The sequence below is a fragment of the Siphateles boraxobius genome, unplaced genomic scaffold, assembly GCF_051911475.1.
Source record: "Siphateles boraxobius isolate OS27281-9 unplaced genomic scaffold, OSU_SipBor_1 5, whole genome shotgun sequence".
In the NCBI taxonomy this organism is placed as follows: domain Eukaryota; kingdom Metazoa; phylum Chordata; class Actinopteri; order Cypriniformes; family Leuciscidae; genus Siphateles; species Siphateles boraxobius.
Genome location: NW_027509141.1, coordinates 32,694,231 through 32,705,042, shown reverse-complemented (window position 1 = coordinate 32,705,042; position 10,812 = coordinate 32,694,231).

Genomic DNA, 10,812 nt, shown 5'->3' with positions numbered 1-10,812 from the left:
ACAGGAATAAATTACATTTTACTATATATTGAAATAGAAAAAAAATGTATTAATATTTCATAATATTACTGTTTTTACTGTATTTTTGATCAAATGAATACAGCCTTGGTGAGCAGAAGATACTTTTTACAAAAACAAAAAATGAATTTTTCCAAAGTTTTTGCCCAATAGCGAAAGTGAAATTATGAAAATGAACAGAAATAAACGGCTTATAGTAAATGAATACAAATATTTATTATACAAGTATTATGATTATTATTATTTATTTATTTGAATCTTTTGGCAGTTTTGATCATCAGTACACAGTATCATAATGAATGAGTTGTAGAAATGTGATGGAAATTCATTATACATTATATATATATTTTATTATCTTGTATGTTCTACTGTGAAGCTGAATATATTCATATATATATATATATATATACAGTTCTGATTCTACTCTACGTGCTTTATATGTTTACTTAAAGTATCTCTTGATAAAACCTAATTATATTTCCTATTTTACCCTTTACTAATGAATACACAGATATAATGTAATATCTATTTCATTCATACTCGTAGTTGGGGGGCACCCTTGCGCAGAAAGTCCACAAGTGAGACTCATAGGCCAGCAAAAATCTGATTTTTTCTTTATTCAGATTTTATTCAGATAGGTTTTTGAAAGTCTGGACAGCAGAAAAAAATATAATAATAATAATGTATTAATAATAATACATGAAATCGTTTTTTTTTTATCTGATTCAAACCACATATGGAGGTGGTTCTGGTTTGAAATTCAATTCCAATCCGATTTTTACAGATGCCTCTCAGTCTGGACGCTCTGGCTGCTCAAATCAGATTTCAAACTGTCTTTTGTGTCACTCTAAACGCGATACAACGAGAACATCAAAACTAGTGACGGAAATGCCGGAAGTATTCATACAGTGTTCAAATGGTATGTCCAGAGATTTCGACATTTTCCTGTGCGACGGCGGATTTCTTGACAGGGCGCTTATTTTGAGAGCGAGATGATGCACCGCCATTATTCCTGCATTCATTTTGAAAGCCTCGTCACATACGTGGGTGCGCCACACCTACATCATTACCAAAGCAACCCATTTAGATATGTTGGTTATTTCTGGACACACAAGTCTTATTTGATTACTTCCAAATAATAGTGTGGACAATCTACCTGAAAAAAATAGATTTGCCTGCTGTCTGAACATAGAATTCATAAACTTATGACGTTCCAGGAAATCCCTAATATGAACAAGGCATTCAGCTATGACTGGAGTGTAGCTGAATAAAGATGTGTATATATTAGTGCTGTCAAAATTAATGCATTAATGCACAAACAAAAGAATTTCAGTTTAACGCATTAAAAATATTACCACAGTATCTGTTTGTTCAGTCATAATGTTACAATATAATCACGCTCTTATTGAAGAAAATCCTTTTAAACCATTCATGTGCGATAAGACACAAAAGTGAAGGCAGTGTGTTACTACTGGCGCGTGTGTCTGTGAGTGTGTAACACACAGAAAGCCGCTTCAGACTACGCTTGCACAGACAAAAGCACACAAAAATGATGCCAAAATGCAAAAAAAATGTTTTGCCGAGTATCCTCACAAGCACAGTTAAATGAGTGAAATAGGTCTTAATGGAAAGCAAATAGTTGTGAGAAAATAGGATGTGCGTCAGATCTGCGTCAGGTCTTAAAGTGACAGCAGCCTAATAAACCTGCTGCTGATGCTTGTCATTAATGTTAATCAAATAACAAAAGACAGAGAAAATCACTCTTTGCTCTTTACTGAATAACGTTTGTAGCTTTAAGAAGGATTCATCTATATTAATTAGTGCTGTCAAATCGATTAATCGTGATGAATTGCATCTAACGTAAAAGTTTGTAAATATATATATATATATACTGTGTATATATAGACACACCTTAATTGCTAATTTGCTTAGCATTAAAATATTAAATACTATTATTTCTGCCTCATATTCTATGATATGAAACCACATCAGATCACAAAAGGAAGGTATTTCAAACACTCGACTCTTACGTTGTGAAGTGAGTTAAATGGCAACGCTGAAATATATAAACAGCATGTCTGCATGTCGCCAGGCACTTCTCAGTTTCTAGTAGGCGTTTCTTGTTCTGGTTGCCCTAGTAACAGTTGTGAAACTCTCTGCTGCTAAGATGTCGTTCCACGTAATTCCATGTTGAGACTGAATCAGTTTTTATTTCAGTTTATTTGTACAGCTGATCACAAATGAGATGTGTTGCAAGTTTAAATAAGATGTCATTCTGTGTTGAACAGGAGTCAGTTTTCTTGCTGCCAAAATTTTTATTTGAGGAAGCATCGTAGCAACCGAAAAGCACCCTGGCAACCATCCACAGCACTTATGCACAGGCAGGCGAAAATGCTCAATTCTAGTCCCATTTCCTTGCTCAGATGTCAACAAACTCATCATGCCAGGTTGAATCGCTCATCCATGGTGATCTCAAACCGGTATTTTCCAGGAAATGTGGAGGATAAGTCATGGTCCCTCATCTTCCACTTTCACACCTGAGTTGCACTCTGCCCCAGGCATCTCCAGCCTCAACTATAAGATAAAAGTTAGAAAATCCCAAGCATCAGCAAGAGAGCTCACCGGGCCATGTCTACCACTCGATAAAGCCACACATCCACTGCATATGAGGTCAGAATGAAATTACTTGAATAAAGTTGTTTTTTGTTTAGAGCATTAGTACTTACATGACCATGTAAGTCCCCTGACATGGCTGGGATGTGAACACTAAACTTCAGAGGATTTTTTCTGAAACAGAAGTCATAAGATTGTTAAGTCAACACAAACTAGATGGTGCAATCCCTAGCCTCTATTCTTATTATACCAGTGATGCTGTTCTGTTATTTGGCTTCATAATTCACTGAGACGCTGCAGCATGAAACACTTTCATCATCCCAAGGAGTGCATAAATCAGCGCTAAATTAGCAGGGTGTTTTTATCAAGAGGCTACAGCAAGACTCTCTGGGTGAGGCAGACAGAAAATGATCACCAGGACGCTCCAAATTTCTCACCCCATGCCCTCTCATTTGCATTTCATCCCACGCATGCTAATTATGTGGTATGTTAATTTTTTGTGATTTTTTAATTGGCAATCAAGTTCCACAAAATGTGTTTTTTGTCTGTACTGAGTACCATCTTTATAATTAACTCACAATTGTCTTCTTCCACATGAAATCTTGCCCATGGACGAATGTGAACTTCTAGTGTATGATGTGAAGGGAGTAAGATTGGATTCTGAAAACTTTTATGCCCAGTTTTGGGTGATTTTTCATGGAAGATTTCATTTCTAAATTTAGTTAATCAGGCCCAGATAGAATCTGCAGGCATTTTTCTTCACAGCTTTTAGGTGACAAACTGTAGAAATCTCTGGAATGGATCTGAAATTTTGGGAATATGGGAAAGCCTATTAATAAGCAAGCCATTCATCCCGAAATATGTTCTTTATTAAAGTTAACTATGCAAATTTGGATGCAAAATATCAAAATGAACAATAAATATGCCTGCATATGTTGCAGGCTGTATAGAACATGACACTCTGGATCCCTATAACCACATATCACAAATGTATTAATAAACACACACACACACACACACAAACACACACACACACACACACACACACACACACACACACACACGAATAAATGTTAAATTATATAAAAATTCAATGTGTATATGTTTCAGCTGTTATAAAGTACAGTCTGCATTTGCAGTCTTTTATGTGTTATTATCAGGGGTGCAGAACTATGAAATAGTAAATAATAGAAGGCAGACTTTTTCAAAGCCAACATATTTCAAAACAATCATCAAAGAAACTACTGAAAATACAATGAGGTTAAACCTGCCGACCTGTTAGCTATAGTTCCCTTTCGAACGGTCACTTCGTATTGCGTAGCTATACGCAGTGGGGGAAACTCCTTTTCCTCGATTTACTGAAGCCTTTATGTAAAGCGCATTTGGCGCTGCACAGCTAGAACATGAGTGTCTGGCTCGCTCATAGGCTGCCCTGCGGCAACTGCACATCCAATGGGGCGGGCGCCTCTGACGTGCGACCAATGAGATCACCCTGCGTCATAGACGTCAGAGCCCGCCGAGGGGGCGTGACCTCAGTCTATAATAGTCCCCGAATTCGCCATTATAGCAGATTGTACTCCTTCAGCGACAAACTTCACGTCTCTGACCATTTATTGAGCCTTCGCCGTCGAACAAGCCTTCAGCCTGAGCGAGCTACAGTTCAACAGACGACACATTCAACCGTGTTTCTCCTGACGCCGTCTCTCCTGTGGCTATCCGGCGATATCCTTTTCATCATTCTTTGCATTTCTGTTTGTTTTATCTGTACGAGCGTTGTTTCAAATGCCTCGTGTCAAGACCTGCACCACGTGCGGATGCAAGCTGCACGAGGCGGACAAACACGCGGACTGCATTCCTTGCCTGGGACTTCACTACGCGGAGAATGCTCTGTCGGCTGGCGGATGTGCGGCCTGCGAGAGCATGCCCATCTCCGTGCTGCGAACTCGGCTAGCCGTCTTCCGTGATGGCGACACCTCAACCACGCTTCCCTCTCCGGCCCCCCTTCAGCCGAAGAAGAAAAAGCGCCGCAGCCAACGGCTACCGGATAGCATGGATGTTAGTGAACGCACGCCGGCCACGTCCCCGTGTGCCTCACTCTCTCCAGCTCCTTCATCTCCGGTCCTGTTCGAGGGAGATCAGCGCCCCCAATCCCCCCCCACGTGTCGGGCCTTGTCTCCTTCGGCGGGCCCAGCGAGCACGACCACAGCCTGTCTATCGCCGCGTCTGAGGAAGAATGGCCGGGCTCTTTCGACCCCGTCATGGCTTCCCAGCCGACGCCCAGCGCCTCTGCTACCAGGACTAATTCCGATGCGGAAATGCTTCGGATCCTGACGCAGGCCGTAGCGGACCTCGAGCTCGAGTAGGCTGCGCCCGCTGAACCCCCTCGAAGTCGGCTGGATGGCTGGTTTCTGCCGGGTCACCAACAGGCACCTCGTCACAAGCCAGCGCCATTTTTTCCAGAGGTACACGAGGAGCTCACCAAAGCCTGGCGCACTCCTTACTCTACACGAGGCCCCGCAGTGTCCGCGACGCTCTCCTTCGTGGCCGGAGCAGCGGAAAAAGGCTATGAGTTGTTGCCGCCCCTCGAAGAGGCGTTGGCCGCTCATCTCTTCCCGAACACAGCTGCTAGCTGGCGAACTAGAGCTGTTCATCCTAACAAGCCGTGCCGTAGCACTTCAGCCCTCGCTGGACGCGCGTATTCCGCCTCAGGTCAGGCTGCATCGGCCCTGCACACGATGTCCGTGCTGCAGGTTTACCAGGCCAAACTCCTCCGGTCTATGGACGAGGCTGGCCCGGACCCTGAGGCCTTTCAGGACCTTCGATGCGCCACGGACTTGGCCTTGAGAGCTACCAAGGCCACAGCGCAGGCTATCGGGAGGAATATGGCGAGTTTGGTCGTGCTCGAGCGCCACCTCTGGCTTACCCTCACTGACATTAAGGACGCAGAGAGAACGAGGTTCCTCGATGCCCCAGTATCCAGCACCGGCCTCTTCGGCCCGTCAGTGAAGGGGTTCTCGGAGAGATACACCGAGGCACAGAAAGCGTACCAGGCCATGCGTAACATCTTGCCTAAGCGCTCTAGCTCGGCGTCGAGTGCTCACAAGCGAGCCCAGTCAACGCCTCGGCCGACAAAGCCCGCGAAACAGGCCTCTCAGCCCCGCCCTGCAGCTGATGCCCAGCGCCAGCCCAGAGCAAACAAGCGCTTCCCGTTTCCCCAAAGCCAAGGCCCGAGACCAAGCGCCGCCGAAGACGTCCTAGCATGCAGGGGAAAGAGAGAGGGCACGGGTCCCGCACTCGCCGGACCACCCTCGAAGAAGCCAAGAAAACTTCCCACAGCCCCCTGTTCAGTTCAGGCGGCTGGGGATTTTATTACTGCAAACAGGCCCGCAACAGTAAGCGCGTTCTTGCAAACAAACGCCGTTTTCACGGCGACCCAAATAAAGCACAAAAAGAGCATGTTTCACAATCACAACACATGGGTTCACGGTCCCCCTTCATCAGGCGGCCCCTCCCCGGTTGTAATACTGACTTCTCAACACGCAAATGCTTGTACAGTCAGTCCAATACTCAATATGTGCACAAATCACAATATAAGGGTATCAGGTCCCCCTTCACTAGGCGGCCCCTCCCTTGTTGTAACACTGACTCCCCCACATGCAAATGCTGGTATAGTCAATCCAATACTCAATGTGTGCAAAAATCACAATATAAGGGTATCAGGTCCCCCTGCGTTAAGCGACCAGCCCCAATCTGTGTGTCAAGCCCTAGCCACACGGGTTCTAGCCTGGCAAGCTATCCCCGGTGTGTCGAGTTGGGTCATAAACACTATAAAACGAGGTTACTCGCTCCAATTCGCTCGCAGACCCCCAAAATTTCAGGCGGTTCTCGAGACCTCGGTGAGAAGCAACGTGGGTCACGTGCTTCGCACCGAAGTACAGAACCTTTTAGCAAAAGGGGCGATAGAGTTAGTCCCCCCCGAGCTAAAACATATGGGTTTTTACAGCCGCTATTTTCTGATTCCGAAAAAAGACGGCGGTCTCAGACCCATTCTAGATCTGAGACATTTGAACAAAGCTCTCATGAGGCGGCCGTTCAAAATGTTAACTATCAAACATATCCTCGCGCAAGTACACCCGGGGGATTGGTTTGTCACAATGGATCTGAAAGATGCTTACTTTCACATTCAAATAAATCCTCGTCCCAGGCCATTCTTGAGATTCGCCTTCGAGGGCCAGGCTTATCAATACACCGTTCTGCCGTTCGGTCTATCTTTGGCACACCGCACATTCACGAAGTGTGTGGATGCAGCGCTTTCTCCTCTGAGACATCAGGGAGTGCGCGTGTTAAATTATCTCGACGACTGGCTGGTGCTGGCACAGTCGAGAATCGAGCTATTAGCTCACAGGGATTTGATTTTTGGCCATCTAAAATGCCTAGGTTTCACAATCAATGTTTCAAAAAGAAAACTAACCCCCAGCCAGAGCGTGATCTTTCTGGGATGGGTTGGGGAGCGCTGCACAAGGGCATGCCTGCATCCGGCCTCTGGTCGAGCACGGAGCAGAGCTTACATATCAACTGTCTGGAGATGAAAGCAGTTGGGTTGGCCCTGAAGGCATTTCTGTCGAACCTCAGAGGTCACCATGTTTTAGTCCGCACAGACAATATGTCAGTGGTGGCCTACATAAATCGCCAGGGGGGCATCAGGTCAGGAAACCTGTATGCGTTGGCGAGAGACCTACTATTATGGGCACAATCCAACCTGAGCTCTCTGAGAGCAGCGCATATCCCAGGCGTCCAGAATGTGGGCGCGGATATGCTCTCTCGGGGCAACACTCCCCTCGGCGAGTGGTCCCTGAACCCACAGACGGTCAGTCTGATATGGAAGGTGTTTGGAGAGGCAGAAATAGACCTTTTCGCCTCGAGAATCAACAACCACTGCAAACTGTTTTTCTCGAAGGACAGGGACACGCTGGACCATGTCTGGCCCCACCGTCCCCTTTATGCCTTTCCCCCCGTTTCAATGATTCCACAAGTCATCAAACGGGTCAGAGAGAGCGGGTGCCCAGTCCTTCTGGTGGCCCCTCTCTGGAAAACCAGACCGTGGTTCCCAGTACTGGTTCAGTTATCGGACATAATCCCATGGCCTGTTCCTCTGAGGAAAGACCTCCTCACACAGGCGAACGGGACATTGTGGCATCCGAGACCCGATTTATGGGCCCTCCATGTTTGGCCCCTCAACGGGTACCCAAGGACCTTCCTGAGAAGGTCTTAAGCACCATATCTGAAGCCAGGGCCCCGTCGAGTCGGCGCCTTTATGCTTCGAAATGGCCGGGTTTTTCCAGCTGGTGCTCGAAAAATCAGCCTGACCCGGAGTCATGTGAGATATGTGTGGTTCTCTCATTCCTACAGGAGCTGCTTGATGCGGGTCACTCCCCGTCCACGGTCAAAATGTATGTGGCAGCCATAGCAGCACATCATGTTCTGGTGGCTGGCCAGTCACTGGGAAGAAACGACCTGGTCGTGAGATTCCTTAAAGGTGCTAGGAGAATGATCCCCTCCAGACCTCCGTCTGTGCCGTCTTGGGACCTCTCCATGGTCCTGAGGGCTCTGAAAGGTCAGCCTTTTGAACCGCTCCAATCGGTTGATCTAAAACCTCTCTCGCTGAAGACCGCTCTCCTTATGGCGTTGGCATCTATCAAGCGAGTGGGTGATCTGCAGGCGCTCTCTATGAGCCCTGCATGTTTGGAGTTGGGTCCAGATGACTCCAGAGTCATCCTCAAGCCCAGACATGGTTACGTTCCTAAAGTGCTCTCAACACCGTTCAGAGCACAGGTGGTGACGTTATCAGCCCTCCCTCCTTCTGCAGAGGATGGAGAGGTTAATCTTCTCTGCCCTGTCAGAGCGCTGAGAATCTATCTGGAGCGTTCTGCGTCTTTTAGACAATCAGAACAGCTTTTTGTATGCTTTGGTGGTAGATCCAAGGGGGATCCAGACACTAAGCAAAGACTGTCTAGATGGATAGTGGATGCTATTTCTATGGCTTATACCGCAGCGGGTCAAATTTGCCCTATCGGCATCAATGCCCATTCGACCAGAGGTATGGCCTCGTCATGGGCTTGGTCATCTGGCATTCACATTAGTGATATTTGTGAGGCGGCCGGCTGGTCCTCGCCGTCCACATTTATGAATTTCTATAATATGGAAGTGCCTTCCCTGCAGGCGAAGGTGTCTTCGGTATGATTAAGACCCGTCGGTGGCCGGTCTTGTCATGTATTACTGTGCACAATCACATTCACATATATATATAAAACCCGCTGCTGGCCGGTTGTATTCATGCATAAACCCGCTGTTGCCGGTTAAAGCACATATATATAAAACCCGCTTTAAGCCGGTTATATGAGATATATAAAACCCGCTTTTGCAGATTATATTCCATACATATATAGACCAGCTTTCGCTGGTTATAGTTCATCTATAAACCCATGTAATATTTTAGACCTGATGGTATCTGGTCTATTTATACATAATTATGCGGTTATGGCTTGTTCTGTATGCTCAGGGGTCCTGAGTTGCAGTGCAGCCAGTTACCCAGTGCAGCGTTTTGCATGGCGTCCGCACTGCGTATAGCTACGCAATACGAAGTGACCGTTCGAAAGGGAACTACTCGGTTACTCACGTAACCTCAGTTCCCTGAGTTAGGGAACGAGTATTGCGTAGCCAGCCGCACTATAGTAACATGGCAAGTTGTCGCTTCAGTCGTTAAACCTGCTATAATGGCGAATTCGGGGACTATTATAGACTGAGGTCACGCCCCCTTGGCGGGCTCTGACTTGTATGACATAGGGTGACCTCATTGGTCGCACGTCAGAGGCGCCCGCGCCATTGGATGTGCAGTTGCCACAGCGCAGCCTATGAGCGAGCCAGACGCTCATGTTCTAGCTGTGCAGCTGCAAATGCGCTTTACATAAAGGCTTCAGTAAATCGAGGAAAAGGAGTTTCCCCCACTGCGTATAGCTACGCAATACTCGTTCCCTAACTCAGGGAACTGAGGTTACGTGAGTAACCGAGTAGTTTGTCACTCTAGAAAACTAGTTGTTAATACTAACATTATGAAAACAGAATGACGCCAGAAAGATGGCAGTATCCAAAATCCTTGTCCTTGTGTGGACATTTTTTGTTCCCCATGAGAAAAAAGTATATAAATCATACAGAGTGTTTTTTTTAGGTATAGGTTTAGGTTTAGGGGATAGAATATACAGTTTGTACAGTATAAGTCTATATATTATGTCTGTGGAAAGTCCCCATAATACATGGAAACCCAATGTGTGTCTGTGTGGTGTCACAAATTCAGTCTCCATTGTGACCTTCATCATCTCAAGCATATAATTGCATCCCACATAAATCCCAATACCAAAGGTTATTTTAAAGATATTGACACCCTACTTAGTTCACAAATGAGTCGCACCATGGATAAATGGAAAACACTCTGAATTCCCAAGCATCCATTCAAACTCAGTCACGATTGCAGCTTCTGATTCCTGCTTTTTCGTCTCAGACTTCAATCGTACCCCAGGCACCTGCTGTTTTCTGTACTGTTATATGTCGTCCTCAATCCCAGCATGTGCAGGAAGAAACATCTATTGGAACAGAACAGTGCAACATAAAAGTGGCATTTCTTTTGACGTTATTCATTATTAACAGCACTTGGTGGACTGCGGAACACAAAACATGTCTTTTATTGTGTGCGTGGGTGTGCATCTTTCATGTTTTATCACAAAGACGCCCTTAACGTTGGACTTCTCGCTGTAATTACTTCTGGCAGGTTATCAGCACAAGCGGGTCAAGTCTCCAGTGGACTTGGAGGACTACGGGACACAAGTCTGGACGAGTGGCGGTGGAAATCTAGGGCAAGTTGGAGCTTGATGTTGTGATTGGCATCGCCTAGTTCAAAAGAAGGACTCCTGGAGCTATATATAGGCTAGATTAATTATTGTTGCACAAATATGTCCTTCTGGAGTGTTTGCAGATAAGATGTTTACAGACTAAAGAAGAAAGTAGGGTGACAGGACTGTGTGCCATTCAGAACTTAATTGAGAATGCCTTTTAAATTCTTGAATTGAATTGGAATTGATGTAGCAAACAGGATTCGAATTTGAATCCGCATGCCTACTGTATGTTTTC